General features: G+C 44.1%; 1 non-coding gene and 1 pseudogene across 1 annotated transcript; one reads left to right on the top strand and one right to left on the bottom strand.

Moving 5' to 3' along the window:
- Positions 1 to 1,481: 1,481 nt before the first annotated feature.
- LOC121436767 lies at positions 1,482 to 6,113 on the top strand (annotated as a pseudogene).
- Positions 6,114 to 15,938: 9,825 nt separating this feature from the next.
- On the bottom strand, positions 15,939 to 16,010 carry Trnaa-cgc. The gene has a single exon. It is a non-coding gene; the product is annotated as a tRNA-Ala (tRNA).
- Positions 16,011 to 16,538: the final 528 nt, after the last annotated feature.

A 16,538-nucleotide genomic window follows, 5' to 3' on the forward strand; every position in this document is an offset into this window, starting at 1 on the left:
TGGAGAGAGACTTGAGATTAGGTGGCATTGCAAAGGGTATGTGAGGTGGGCAGGGAGGGAGGTACAGTGGGAGAGGGAGAAATGGGAGGATTTTTATGGCTCTAAAGTTACATTGCTGAAAGAATGTAATTCAAAAAATTTCAAGATTAAATTACATTAAAGCCTATATTCAGGTTTTTAAATTAACTATAAGAATATTTTTACTCTTTAAATGGGTTCTATTTTTCCATTAGGAAAAAATATTCAATAGGTAATTAAAAAGTAAAAAATGAAACTAAAAAGCAATGCTTTTAAATGTGCTTATTCCTTTTAAAGTTTCTTTCAGTAAATTAAATTGTAAGGTGATTATGTGACTTAGGCGATAGAATAGAGTGCTATCATCATCCATCTCAAGGCTACAAGTATTCTGCCCCTAAGAAAGCATAACTGCGTTTTTTATTTTCTGCTTTTGAATGCTTTTCCACAGAGAAGTCTGTGCACCACGTGAGTACCTAAAGCCCACAGAGGGTACCAGACTTTATGAGATCTCTCGGAACTGGAGTTACAGACAGTTGTGAACCATCGGGTAGGTGTTGGGTATCAACCCTGAATCCTCTGGAAGACATCCAGTGATATAAAAGAATGAACCCTATCTCCAGACTCTAGTTTATTTGTTGTTATTTTTAAACATTATTTGGGATGTCTTTATGAATAATTGCATCATATCTGCAGGTAATTTTGGCTCTATCAGTTGAGTTGAGGTTTCTTGAATGTCAAAAAAAATGTAAAAATGATTACAGGGTGAGGGGCTGTGTGTTCCCTCTCATATCCCCTTCAATGCCCTGTCTTTCTGTCTTATTTTGGGGCAAACAGACCTCCCCATGCACAAATATGAATATAGACAAACGTATATCGCAGGATACAAAAGTCAATCTAGAGTGAACAAATGATCTACACAGGACTAGGGAGACATCTCAGAAGTTAAGAGTGCCTTTTGCTATTGCAGAGGACCTGACTTCAGTTTCCAGCACCCAGTTCCAGTCTCTGAGCAACAGTGACAGGAACCCCAATCTTCACCCTTCTTTAGTGAAGAAGGGTTAATATTTTAAATTAAAATGAGTTTTGTGTCCCAAAGATTAAAACAATTGTTTAGTCTGCACCTTAGCTCCAAAGCAAACCAGAATTCAAGCTGCAGAAGCAGTTTAGCATTTGTGCTCCAGGGCAGGTGGGATTTCTGAGTGAGGTGAGCTGGATTCAGCTATCTGGAGCACATCCTGGCACTTATCTCAGCCGGGTCTCCCTGACTCTCTAGAGGCAGTATGACACCCTGCAGAGTGGAGCAGCAGGTTCTGTTATCAGGCACTCCTCTCCTTGGGGGCAGGAAAGGCCGGACCAAGGACCTCTCCCCAGTTGCCTCTGGAAGACCTCTGTGGGGCATCTGCAGCCTCAACATCATCCAGGTCCAGATTTTATTTTCTTTCTGTGAAAAAAGCATAAACATATCATCGACCCCAAATATATATAGGTCGGGTTTTTTCATAATGCATTGTAAGGGCTTTTTCCACCTTGCCCTAGCAAAGGTCAGCTTGGTTTTATCATGTCAGATCCGTTTGCATCAGGATCTGCTTACAACTTTTATGATTTGCTTTGAAGGACCCTTGTTATGCTCCACAATTTTTTTTATTAGCCCTATATGCAGTTCTTCCATTGGAAGAGCCATTTGTAAAATTTAGCATAAAAGGCACGCCCGCAAGGGACCCAAGGAGCTAGTGGCAGCGGGGGAGGCCATGTGGACCAAGGCGCTGAGGGCAGCAGGCCTTGGCGCCCCAGGCCCCCCCCCCTGCCGCCGCCATGGGCATCAGCAATATGCGCCCAGGAACCCGCCTGCGGGGAGGATCAAGGCAGAGGGTTCAAAGGCTGGGGAAGTTCTTGGAAGGCGGCCACTTGGGAGATCTGTTCCTTCTCGAGAGTCTAATCCAGCACTGCCCTTGGGAAGGAGCTCCCCAAGGAACCCCCACAACCTCATGCTGGAGGCAAGAGTGGACATGCTCGGCTCCAGTATGATCATCAATGGCCCGGCTGCAGACCTCGGTGCTAAAGAGGCCAGCAGGCCCTCGAAGAAGCAGCCTGGCAGCGTCCAGAAGCCTGGGCCATCCACCCGAGACCGAGCCCCTCAGCATAAAGGACAAGATATCCAAGTGGGAAGGCAAGAAGGAGCCACCTACTCCTGAGCCTGCCAGGCCAACGGAGGGCCAAGAGAACTACTTGCCACCCTGCGGGGTAGAGCGGAGAGGCAGCGAGGTCACCAGAACAAAGAATGGGTTGAGGCTTGAAACAGAGAGCTTGGAAAATGACAGCAGAAGGACAGCAAAGACCACGTGTCAGGACACAGACCGGTGGCCAGGCCTGAGGCAGAGTGATGGGCAGCCGGAGCCCAGCCAGCGCCGAGGTGTCGAGCTGAAGCCCAGTGACTTGCGTTTTCAGAGTGACCACCTCTCCGCGCTCAAACAGGTCAGGAGACTGGAGAAGGCCTTGAAGGATGGCTCTGCTGGTTTGAACCCCCAGTTGCTGGGGACTTGTTATTCCCCACACTGTCTGCCTGACAAAGCAGAAGAGGACCAGCACATTCCCGAGAGTCCTGGAAGTGGGGGTGCTTTTGCAGCTGGCCGCAAGGCCCACCCCTTGGAGGACAAGGAGCCAGGCCCTGAGGCTTCAGAGAAGTGTAAAGGCCAGGAGAGTGTATACCCGGGCTCCAGACAGTGTCCCCGAAGCCTTTCATCAACCCCCTTCCCAAGCCCCGCAGAACGTTCAAACATGCAGGAGAAGGGGACAAGGACAGCAGTCCTGGGAGCTCAGGCATTGGCTTCAGGAAAGAGAAGAGAAACCTGCCTCCCCTGCCCACTTTACCTCCCCATCCCCCACCGCTACCCTCCTCCCCGCCTCCTACTTCTGTGAATAGAAGACTGTGGACTGGGAAGCAGAGACCCAGTGCTGACCACAGGAAGTCCTATGAGTTTGAAGACCTACTGCAGTCCTCCTCTGAGAGCAGCAGGGTGGACTGGTACGCACAGACCAAGCTGGGACTCACATGCACTTTATCGGAGAACGTCTACGAAGACATTCTAGATCCACCTATGAAGGAAAATCCGTATGAGGACATCGAGCTACATGGCCGCTGCCTGGGCAAGAAGTGTGTCTTGACTTTCCCTGGATCTCCCACCTCTTCCATCCCGGACACTTTCACCAAGCAATCCTTGTCCAAGTCTGCATTTTTCAGGCAAAATTCAGAGAGAAGAAACTTCAAACTGCTGGACACCCAGAAGCTGAGTCGGGAGGGAGCTGGGTCCCCAGTGAGAGCCAGCCCCCCCTAAACAGCTAGCAACCCGGATGACACTTTCTTTAACCTCGGAGACCTACAGAATGGCAGGAAGAAGAAAAAGATCCCCAGGCTGGTATTGCGGATCAATGCCTTTTATGAGGCCCGGAGAGGAAAGAAACGGGTGAAGAGGCTATCCCAGTCCACGGAGAGCAACTCAGGAAAAGTGACAGACAAGAACAGCGAGTCTGACAGCGACACCGAGGAGAAGCTGAAAGCCCACAGCCAGCGCCTGGTCAATGTGAAGTCCCGCCTGAAGCAGGCCCCTCGCTACTCCACGCTTGACCGGGATCTCAGCGAGTACCAGTAGAGGCAACTCTTCGAGTACTTTGTGGTCGTGTCTTTGCACAAGAAGCAGGCAGGGGCTGCCTATGTGCCAGAACTCACCCAGCAGTTTCCTCTGAAGTTAGAAAAGTCATTCAAGTTCATAAGGGAGGCTGAGGACCAGCTGAAGGCAATGCCCAGTTCTGCTTTCCTGACGCCAAGGACTGGGCTTCCATCCAGGAGTTTACCAGTGAAACATTCTCATTTGTCTTAACTGGAGAAGACGGGAGCAGAAGGTTCGGTTATTGCCAAAGATTGCTGCCTGGAGGCAAAGGGAAGAGGCTTCCTGAAGTTTATTGCATTGTGAGCCATCTGGGATGTTTCAGCCTCTTTTCAAAGTTCTTGGATGAGGTGGAAAAGAGAAGAGGCATTTCCCCTGCTCTGGTGCAGCCCCTCATGAGGAGCATCATGGAAGCCCCTTTCCCAGTCCTGGGCAAAATCATCGTTGTCAAGAACTTCCTGCCAAGCTCGGGGACTGTTGTGATTGAGCTGTGTTGGCCCCTGGACTCCCGGCTGGAGCACGTGGATTTTGAGTCTCTGTTCTCCTCCCTCAGCGTCTGGCACCTCATCAGTGATTTTGCCTCCCTGCTCCTGGAAAGGAGGGTCATCTTCATTGCGGACAAACTCAGCACGCTGTCCAAGTGCTGCCATGCCGTGGTGGCGCTCATCTACCCCTTCAGCTGGCAGCACACCTACATCCCAGTGCTGCCACCCGCCACGATTGACATAGTGTGCTCACCCACGCCCTTCCTCATCGGGCTGCTCTCCAGCTCACTGCCGCTGCTCAGGGAGCTGCCACTGGAAGAGGTCCTTGTGGTAGATCTCATCAATGATCGGTTCCTCAGACAGATGGAGGACGAGGATTCCATTCTGCCCCGGAAGCTTCAGGTAGCCCTGGAACACATTCTGGAGCAGAGGAATGACCTGGCCTGTGACTAGGATGGAGGCCCACTGGACTGCGTGCATGGCCCTGAGTTCAGCCCCTTGAATGCGGTGGCGTCTGAAGCCTTTGTCCGATTCTTCGTGGAGATTGTGGGCCACTATTCCTCGTTCCTGACCTCGGACGAGGAGAGGAGCCTGCAGCGAGAGGCCTTCAGAAAAGCTGTCTCCTCCAAGAGCCTGCGCCGCTTCCTGCAGGTCTTCATGGAGACCCAGACTTTCCGTGGCTTCATCCAGGAGCGGGAACTACGCAGGCAGGATGCCAAAGGTCTGTTTGAGGTCCGAGCCCAGGAATACCTCGAAACCTTGCCCAGCGGAGAACACAGCGGAGTCAATAAGTTCCTAAAGGGTCTGGGCAATAAAATGAAGTTTCTCCACAAGTAATAACCCTCATCTTGGTTCAAGGGAAGACCTCCTCCACTGGGACCACACATTTCCAACAGAGGTCTGAGAGGCTGTGGGCTGAAGGCAGTCCCTAGCCCCAGCTCCTCCTAGAACGGGGCCTGCGAGCTGGGCACGTGGCAGGTGCTCAGGACAGCCCTGGAAGGGACCTGCCAACATGCAGCTGTTGTTACTGTGGTCGGTTCTGGGATCTTTATATCTAGGTATTAAAAGAGATTAAAAGAGAAGAAGAAGAAAGGCGTTTGGGTCTTCATTCTGTCTTGCCAGGGCTAAGAAAACTCCCTCCTGCCCTACCTCATCTCTTCTGGGTCAGCTGTTGACAGCTGTGGAGCCAGGAGGAGGGAGGAGATAGGTAGAGTGGCTGCCACCACCCATCCAGGTTCTTGTGGACTGCTCTATGACGCCACCTGGTGGCAGAGACCGTGAGCTTCGCTGTTCTTGACTGGGGTTTTTTGCCCCTTAGAAGGAAGTCCCGTAGACCTGTTCTTGCCCTAATACCACACATAAAAAGAGGAAAACTTGTTAATTGTTAATAAAATATTCTTAGGGTCCTGAAATGGATATCTCCTGTGGCCTAACCGTGACACTTAGACCTCTGCTGTGAACCTATTCCTCATAGCTGACAGACCTTTCAGGCTTCTGTAGTTGGTTCTCTTATTGAGAGGGAAGAGCTGGACAAGGTCACAGTCAGATGACCTGTGTGGGACAGTGGGAGTCTGTGAGTCCTGTGTGTACACAGGAAGGGTCTCAGGCTGGCCTCGGACTACCACCCCAATACTGTGGACACCCAATGGATTGTATGAGAAAGTAACTTCTAGCCCACATGGCCTGGAGTGGGGCGGGAGTAGTGGGAGGGGGTGTGGCTGAGGCTTTGGGGGAAGCCTGAGTGAGAATGTGAGCATGGGGGCTCACACAAGCGCCTCGGTTTAGTTAACTTTCATGATAGCAATGCTCTGTGTATTTTTATACTGCCCCTAAGTGATCACTTTTAGGATTTTGGAATATACAGTCTTTTCTAACTTATTTTCTATTATACTGTTTTACTTAAGAACTCCAAGTGAATGAATAAACAAATATCTTTATCAACATTCCTAGTGAGTGTATAATATTCTATAATATTATGAATGTTTTTGTATTTGATATAAGCATAAAAACAAAAATAAATTTGGGGAAATGTGCTAAAAATTAGCATAAAATCCTTTAAGGGATTTTTTGCTATAACATTAGCAAAATACAGTTGTGTGAATTGTAGCAATGATCTGGGAAAAGATTATTGTTTTTGCCTTTGAATTGAGCAAAGACAATTGTCCAGGAATCAGTCTTAAAATTATCAATGAATCTATTGTTTAGTATAAGAAACACTGATCATAGTCAATATTCTGTCAAACAATTTTTCAGCTTTTATCCTGTCCTTTTGTATCAGACAGGCTACTGTTTTAAATTAAGAGTTTAATATCTTAACTGGCAAAACTGGGAAGGTTTAGCCACAAACAGCATTTTTTTATAAAACTGTTGTAGAATAAGTTTGTACTTAATATACACACTTGCCATAGCTGAATTATAATTAATATACTGTATTTGTTGATTATTGCATACTTTACCTTTTGATTTATATTTTACCTGCTTGAGTATCTGTTAGGCAGCTTGCTTAAGCTTTCTATTGAAAACTGTTTTTTTTGTAAGAATTTTATCTATTGGCTCAAGGTCCCTCATAAGACTATTATAACTAGAGCTTTAACCATTGGACATCCAACCAAAAGTTTGCAAGCTATCCTCCTCTTAAGTTTTAAGTCTGCCTTACAGATAGGAAAATGGAAAAAGGAAGCATTTTAACTAATAATGCTGGCCTCATTAGACACCAACATGTAGAAGAATGAAAATAGATCCATATTCATCTCCATGTACAAAACTTAAGTTTAAATGAGCCAAAGGCCTCAGCATATAAAAATTATGTTGAACCTCACAGAGAAAAAATTTTTTGAAGTACACTTTGCCACATCTCAAACACAGCCTCAGTGGCACAAACATTGTGAGAAACCATAAACTAGATCTCTTGAATTGAGAAACTTTTGTATAACAAGGCTATAGAGTGGGAAAAGATCTTTACTTACCATAAATCCCTTTCAAAAATATATGAAGAACTCAGGAAATTAGTTATTAAAAATTAATCCAATAAGAATATTTGTTACAGACCTAATCTGAAAACTCTCAGACGAACTTAAAAATGAGAGACACCTAAAAAATGTTTAAGCAGAACATCCTTTAGCCCTCAGAGAAATGCAAACCAAAACTCTGAGATTTTATTTTATCCTTGCAAAAATGACCAAGATTAAAAATTACTGCTAACAATTTATGCTTAAGAAAATGTGGGTAGGGAAAAAACTCCATTGCTGGAAGTGCAAACTGACAGTCACCTTTGGATCACACATAGTATTGAAAAACCTGGATAAACCAGACTCCCTCATCAGGAAGAGAAGGATCAAAAATCCAGGACTAGCCTGTTCAGCGACCCTGTACCAGGAACTGTCTGAAGACAAAGCCAGACCTTTACCTCGAAAAACGGGTTTTCCAGCTGCAATTATCACAGTACTGTTTTAGGAACTAGCGGATTATGACCCTGGGAGTGGTCCCAAGGCAGGCAGCTGTCCTCCTGCGACCACCACTGTATTTTTCGAATTTATGACCCTCCTGGACCACTGGGCTGTGGCCCCTTTTCAAAAATTTTCTCTTTAGGTCACTAGAGGCTGAACTCCTCCCCCCACCCCCCCAACTAAAGCCACGTGCACTACCTCAGCAAGGCCGGCCTCCAGCGAGCCATGGGGAGACCTGAGTGAGAGTCTCCCCAGCACTGGGGGACCCCCATTATGTCTATTTTTTTAAAATTAGGCAAATATTTACCTCAAAACTTAGCAATAACCCTTTTGGGCCTAAATACAAAGTTGTTTAACCATAAGACCATGGGCTCAGACTTGCTTACAGCAGAGTTACTTATCATAGCCAGAATCTGAAAATAACCCAAATGTACCTCTTTTACACCTAGGATAAATGAGACATCATCCTTTTAAGTATCCATGAACACCACAAAATATCTTGGAATAACTTTAAGCAAGCAGGACAGAAGTTTGAGTCCCGTAATCTCTGCGTGTGAAGGCAGAAATGTTTTTTATTTTTAAACATTATCACTTGGTAGAGTATAACTCCTGCCCTTGATAAATTTAGTGAGAGGCTGGAGTCTCAGCAGTTTAGCCTGGAGCAACACCTGTCAGCAGGAAAGAACCTCAAGCTGAAACAATACGACTCCCACCCAAGAGCGGGCCATACAAATGGAAAAACTTGTATGAGAATTTTAAATCTTGAGAGATCCCCTACTTTCTTGGGAAAGCAGAAGAAACACAGCAAAAATGACAATTTTACTGAAAGCAATCTACAGATTCAGTGTAAATGTCCATTAAAAATTATAGCAACGGGCTGGAGAGATGGCTCAGTGGTTAAGAGCACCGGCTGCTCTCCCAGAGGTCATGAGTTCAATTCCCAGCAACCACATGGTGGCTCACAACCATCTGTAATGAGATCTGGTGCCCTCTTCTAGTGTGTGGGCATACATGGAGGCAGAATGTTGTATACACAATAAATAAATAAATTAAAAAAAATTATAGCAACATTTTTCACAGAACTCACATACAGATTTTAATGTAAATGTTCATTAAAATTATAGCAAAACTTTTCACGGAACTCGAAAGAACAAACCTCAACTTTATGAGAAAGAAATGAAAACTCAGGATAGCCTAAACAATTTTAAAAATTTTCTGAATGTGTTACAATCTTTGATTTTAAAACTTTTTTACAGAAACACAGTACTGAGATTAATCTACCTTAGATATAAACTTAGACACCTACAAACTAAAGATTTTTGACCAAGAAGCAAGATTTTTAAAAATGGAAAAGAAGCATATTTACTGTCCTAAATGAAGCTGCAGCTTTTTGAGTCTAGATTCCTTTATAGCAAACCTGCCTGTCAGCTTTTGCTCCATATGGCAGGGGGTTAAAGACATAGGCTCTCTAGCCCTAGCAGCCAGCCTGCTTGGCAGGCATAGCTGTGTGGATTGTACCCTAACTTCTCGCATCTCGAGGGACTCCCTTTTGAGTCCGCAAGCAAACACATAAAGCAAACACATAAATCTCTCTTTTTGACTCTTACTCCTCTCTCCCTGATTGATTGATTTTTTTTTTTTTTTTTTTTTTTGAGACAGGGTTTCTCTCTGGCTTTGGAGCCTGTCCTGGAACTCGCTCTGTAGACCAGGCTGGTCTCGAACTCACAGAGATCCGCCTGCCTCTGCCTCCCGAGTGCTGGGATTAAAGGCGTGGGCAAATTCCTGTATGAATTTCTCTTCCTTTGAAAGTCCCATATCTTTTTGGACGACAGTGATCCTGCGCCTACCTCATTCTGCAGATGTGTCTGAGTTCTACAGCCATAGAATCTTCTTTTTTCTTCTTGTTGTTGTCCCGGGACCGCGCATCTTCATCCAATAGTTGGCCATGCTCCAAGTCACTGGTTCGGGCGCCACTGTAAACCGCTTTGGGTGGGTTACTCAGTCTAGGGTCTGTAACCCACCTGGCAGTTCAGCTATTCCAGGGTCCCGGAGAGGCACTATCTGGAAGATATGGGGGGAAAGAGGAAGAAGGCTAGGTAGATTTGTCGAAGCCTGCGCTTATTAGAGACAGGTTTACAGTTTATATAGGGTAAGGAATTGGGGGGGGGGGGCACAGGGGCCTGGACTCTTGTCGCATGGTTCACGTAGTTCACGTTGGTCACTAGGCCAGGAGGTTACATTCGGTCAGGTCACATAGGCGGGGAACTCACAACTAGGAGTTGACACACCTAGTTCTCTAGATAGTTTGGAATGTGGGGCGGGTTCCACTAACAGATAGCTCTCCATTAACAGCCAATTTGGGTATGGGGTAGGCTCTGTCAATAGAACGATTCCTAACACAATTAGGGGTGTGGGGTTCTCTGCAGACTCCCCAGGGTGATGGTTCCTGTAATGACTTCAGGAGGAAACAGCTCCTGACACCCTATCTTCAGACTCTAGTTTATTTGTTGTTATTTTTAAACATTATTTAGGATGTCTTTAGGAATAGTTGCATCATATCTGCAGGTAATTTTGGCTCTATCAGTTGGCTTGAGGTTTCTTGAATGTCAGAAAAATGTAAAAATGATTACAGGGTGAGGGGCTGTGTGTTCCCTCTCATATCCCCTTCAATGCCCTGTCTTTCTGTCTTATTTTGGGACAAGCAGACCTCCCCATGCACAAATATAAATATAGACAAACGTATATCGCAGGATACAAAAGTCAATCGAGAATGAACAAATGATCTACACAGGACTAGAGAGACATCTCAGAAGTTAAGAGTGCCTTTTGCTATTGCAGAGGACCTGACTTCAGTTTCCAGCACCCGTATGGTGGGTGACAGATGTCTGTAACTCCAGATCCAGGGGAACTGACAGTCTCTTCTGGTCTCAGTGGGCATCTGCACTCAAACGTGTATTTGGCACACACAGACATACAGGCAGACCCTCAGTAAATAGGGAAAATAAACCTAAAAGAAGTCCAAATTACAACCTAAACATGAATCTTGTAGCAGAATACAATTGGATGTTCAGGTTCATGAATTACAAACAAACTTCTTAGATACGGCAAACCCCCTTTCATTAAATGAAGAACAGGAGTGTTAAGAATTCCATAAAGTGAGAAAATGTCTATTCTTCCAAATATATGATAGAAACATATTTTTCTTACCTGGGAAAATGAATGTGGGAAATTGTATATCAGATGACAGTCTTCTTGTATCCAGAATACAGAAAGCTTCTAAAGGAGACACTAAGAAAATAAACAATTCAGGAAATAAAACTTGACCAGAAGGGTGAGTAGATGCTCCACTAAGAGAAACATACAGCAGCAACATGCTTAACACTTAGGGAAGAGAGACAGGTGATTCTGATGGGACTCTCGACACCCATATAAAATACTCAGAAATAAAGACTTGTCATACAAAGACCTGGCAAGTTTGTGGAGGATGACTCTCAAATACCCACTGCTGGTGGCCATGGAAAACAGGATGATAACTTGGAAAAATCTTTTTCTGTTTCTTCATATGTTAATTGTCATCTGGCCATCACAACCCAAATATATAACCTGGAGAAAGAGGACATATTTTCTTTTAAAGACTTATTTATTTCAGTTCACAACAGCTTTATATACAAGACACTGAAATTGAAAACAACCTCAGCAACAGGCAACAGGCAAAGACTCATTTCCCAAAACCAGCACGGCAGTTTTCAACTGTTAACTCCAGTGCCAAGGGATTCAATGTCCACTCTTGGCTTCCATGAGCAACAGGCATGCATGAGCTCTTCATACCTATATGTAGGCAAGCATATATACACATGAAATAAACTAAATTATAAAACTTGCCGTGTAGCTATACATTGCTACACTATTTCATATTAAGAATGAACAATTATCATGGGCAACAAAAGAGATAAATTTAAACATATATTCAAGATGAATGAAGGCCAGATGTCTCTAAACTCTGGTTTTATCCTAATACATTCCAGCATATATAAATTTGTCTATAATATCAGATTGTTGTATTTTTCTGCAGACAGAGTTGGGCAGTGGTTGGGTATGAGAACCTAAGTAACATAAAGAAACTTTATGGATTGGTAAATAATAATGAAACTTATACCTACCTGAGTATAAGAAGATGTCTATTGTCATTATGGGGAAAAGTGGAAAAATACAAATTACGTTTTATATTTGGTGACTTGGACTTCAGAGATTGCCCCATGGTTAACAGGACTTGCTGCTCTTACAGAAGACCTGGGCTGGGTTCTCAGCACTCACTTGCTGGCCCACAATGGACTGCATATCTGTTTCTAGGGGAAACAACACCCCTTTCTGTCCAAAGCAGCACACCCTGATCCTGAAACCAGAGCAAAAGAAACATACACTGACCCTGAGACTAGAATCAATTCACTGGCCCTGAAACCAGAGCCCAACGTTTTAAAAAGGCCAGTGAAATAAACACACTTTGCCCCTGAAACCAAAGCCACAGAAACACACTCTTCCACTTACCAATTCAGCGAAACAAACTAACCAATCTCTCAGCATAAAAGGAACCAATCCCAGAGCAGGAAAACAAGCTAATGACTGAGCATGAAACCACCCTGTACCTGTTCAGTTGGGAGCTGCCTTTCACACTCTTGCAGGGTCAGCCACCTCCTGGACTCTTCCCTCCCAGTGAATCTCTTAAATGAGGCTTGGGTGAGACCTTCTTTGCCTAAGAAGAACAGAGAAGCAATGACTTCAACTGGAGCAAGGCAGAGGTGAGGGGAGCAGAACTGGAAAAGCTTCTCCTAGCAGAGCAGAGTTGTTATTCTTCTGAGGATCTAAGGAGAGCTGTAACAACCTGGCTGGGGTAACCCTCCCCTACCAGAGCAGAGCTGTTAATTTGGGGCAAACTTTCCCTGAAGCAGGGCTGTGAGCTCCTAAGCTTAAGGTGAATTTGTGATATTCATTGATGCCATCTTAAAAGGATTCCTCTAGCCAATACTGGGACAAATGGAGCATGGAAATAGAGAACGGCAATAGAGAGGAAAACAGTTTAGGAAAATGGGTGTTGAGCCATACTGATAAAAGTCAGCACATGAGTAAAGAACTATGGAGATAAGTAAGCAGTGTACTACACACCAGGTCATCATTGAAGAGGACCAGGAGAATTATAACACATAACCTATCACAGCAGTAAGTGATTAACTAACTTTCACACATATATATCCAGGGACATATCTGCACAAGCATGAGTATATACACAACACACACTAACAATTGTCAATGTAAACACACAGCTCTCACCTCAAAGGAAGAGGAGAGTTCATTCTGGAGTCAAATATATGTGAGTAAACATGAGTGAGACAGGTTTATGTTAGTACAAATTACATGTTACAATGTGGAAACAGTTTCATGAAGTTTTTATAATAACAGAATGAAGAAACTATAGACTCTCCTTCAGTGCATTGGAGATAATATTAAGTAGACTATTATGGTAAAGCAGAGAAACCTCAGCTACTAGCTGCTATGTGATGACACACAGTACTTTGACTCTCAGAAACGTTGAGCCTTGTTAAGGAGACATATTCTGATATTTTAAATGTCAGGTCCAACGTCATCTGTTAGTGACAAGGTATTAGGTAAGTCCAACACAGGGGGCCCAAGGATTGGCTACTCATGGGCTCAAGAGAACACAAAGGAAATTGTAATTAGGCCCTGGGACTGCGACTTCCACCATCTTCATATCACTGCAGGTCTAAGAGTCAATCAATCAGGCTTTGCAGACCAGCCTCTGCCAAGGAATTCCTGTACAAACACACACACACACACACACACACACACACACACACACGACACACACACACGACACCTCTCATTCTCACTCTCCTAGCTCCCTGGTGTTTACTGAGAGCTCAAGGGGTACAATCACGTTACAACAGATTCGTTTCTGACCACACACAGGATGGTGAGAGCTCCTAAATTATGTGGTCTGAATGAGATTCCTGTGACGATGGCCATGGACTTGTCTCTGGGACATTTCTCTCATTTGTTTCAGACTGTCAATAATAACCTGTAAATGCCGATAAGAAAATAGCGACAAACTGCATTACACATCAAATAACGTTTTCATCATGGGGTAATCCATGCTTTCAACAAAATATATCCTTTGTAAGTTTCATTGACACTTGTTTCCTGACAATTTACAGAAGATTTAATAATTTGTTCACAGAAAAAACAATAAGTATCTATTTGTTTAAAAAATAATAGCAGTTATAGATGAATCAAAAAGTACAAATATTTGTGCATTATCCCGACAGATAGATCCATAGTGCTGATAGGCCGAGAGATTTCCAAACATTGCTGAATTGGAGACAACCTGTCTTAATGAAGGACAACTATGTTCACGGCTCAAACAATTCATTATTAGTAAGATGTCTGTTGATTCAAAACTGAGCTACAGATTCGATGCACTAACAATAAAATAGCACTTACTCTTTTTAAAAATTCTCGAAAAATCAAAAAAAAAATTGAGTGGAAGCCGGGCGGTGGTGGCGCAAGCCTTTAATCCCAGCATTCGGGAGGCAGAGGCAGGCGGATCTCTGTGAGTTCGAGACCAGCCTGGTCTACAAGAGCTAGTTCCAGGACAGGCTCCAAAACCACAGAGAAACCCTGTCTCGAAAAACCAAAAAAATATAAATAAATAAATAAATAAATAAATATAAAAATTGAGTGGATAATTCTAAACATTGTAGACTAAATATATAGCTTGCGTAAACCTTAGAAACAGACAAATGTTAGAGAACAGCATTGCCTGATAGGAGACCTCTGTTTGAACCTACAGTAATTGGACCAGCATGCTTTTGAATCAAAGTTGGCAAGAAAAAGTCCAAAACCAACATTCGACGCTCACATCCACACATTTACAGACCACTGCCTATATCGAGTCAACATTTTTCCTGTGTCTGATGCTGGCATCAAGCTTGTGTGTAGTGCGTGTAGTGTGTGCTGAGAAGAACTGACCATACTCCTGCTGCAGCCTCCCAGGCACTGGGATTACTGGCATATGTACCATGATTGGATAATTGGAGAACTGATGTTTCACAAATAAACAAGGCAATTTGATGCATAAAGATGGCCTTTCAGGAAGCAATACTGAGGCAAGTGTATATCCAAACCCACAAATATAAACTAGGACCTACATCGTATCATATGTGAAGACCATTCAAAATAAATTACGGATGTAAAAATATAAAAATCAGCCTATAAATGTCAAACAGAACACAAGAAGAAAATCCCTGTCACTGAGTGCCAGGCAAAGATTTCGCAGACAAGACACCGAATAAAAACCGTAATTGAAGAACTAGAGAAGGTGGGATCTTACAATTTAAAATCTCCTGCTCTTCCAAAGACATGGATGAGAATTGAGATGATAAGTCTGAGGCTAGGAGAAAAGTTAGAAATACATATATCTGATAAAACATTTCTAACATTTCTATGAAACATACGGAAAACCTCAAATGTCAGCGAGCAATCTCACGCACAGAGTGGGAAGTCGGGATCACAGAGTGCTCATTTGGCCTCATTTCCCTCCTGCTCACTCTCCGACAACTCCCCTCCTGGACAATGGCTCCAGCACAGCCCTGTACAGAACAGCACAGGAGGAGGCAGAATGGTCCCAAGTCTCTCTCCTTCCGGAGAAACACAGGCTGCAAACCCCGAGGTAGGAGTGGTCCTACTTGGGTCTGGAATCCCTGCATCTGCCTCCCAACCCTCAGAAAGATTCTGGTGCTCACCTCCGGGAATCCATAAGCTCAACTCAGTCCAAACACCAGGAACTGAATGCTCCTTTCCAGGACATCGTCCGGTCGCCATTTGAAAAGAGTCGCCATAATGACCCCGGTTTCTATGACAACCGCAATGCTGCCTCCCCCTTAGTAACCAGGAATGGCTCCGCCCAGCCCTCCCTTACTTCCTCTCAAAGGAAGAACTCTTCACCCTTGTTTTCACCCAAGAAAGCATACCCATTAGAGAAACTGTCCCCACTACGAATGCAGAGCTTTTCTTTTTTTTCCGCTCTGTGAACAAAGCATATCCCTAAAAGCCCGACCACATTGTACTCACCAGACCATGGTGGTATCTATGGAAATGTCGTCACAAAGATGAACATTGCTGTCACGGTGACAAATGAGCAATTTTCTCCAATAATTAGCTATGCATATATAACCTCATCACGGGACTTTAAATTCTGGGACACCTTGTACAGAAACATCCTGAAAAAAGAAAATCAAAGGTTAAAAGTATTGTTTTGGAGATGCCAGGGCTCGAACCCGGGGCCTCATATATGCGAAACATGTGCTCTACCTCTGAGCTACATCCCCACACCTGGTAACAGCTTCATCAAAGCCCTTGTGAAGTCAGAGGAACCGAGCCAACGTTCAGAGTCTCTGCAAGGGTCTGCATCAGGTCCTTTGAGCATACTGGATTCCAGGTTGAGTTTAGTGCTTTGATAGGATTCTTGGGACATTTGTTGCATGAGAAAACAATCTATTTTCAATCAAAGGAAAAATAATAACAATAAAAATAATAACAACAACAATTATAAGAACAAACCTTATATTCTTTGAAGCATGGTAAGCTAACAATGAATGATACTTTGAAGTACTCAGTCCCATCAATTTTACTTCAACTTTACCTGCAGGTGGTTCAACCTGCCAGTATCATGGGGAATTAATAATAATATGTTGCTGATATGCGGTCATGTTTGAGAGTATGAGTAGCTTCCTGAAACCCTCTCTAGCATACCTCCTTTCTCTTTTAAAAGACGCCTTAGTGTCCGGGCTTGAAAGGCAGTTTTTATAATCTTGGTCAGGCTGCTCATTTTGTTTCTTAACGTTGCCAATACTGTC

The sequence above is a fragment of the Microtus oregoni genome, unplaced genomic scaffold (assembly GCF_018167655.1).
Source record: "Microtus oregoni isolate MIOR12 unplaced genomic scaffold, Mior012 000050F_003, whole genome shotgun sequence".
In the NCBI taxonomy this organism is placed as follows: Eukaryota; Metazoa; Chordata; class Mammalia; order Rodentia; family Cricetidae; genus Microtus; species Microtus oregoni.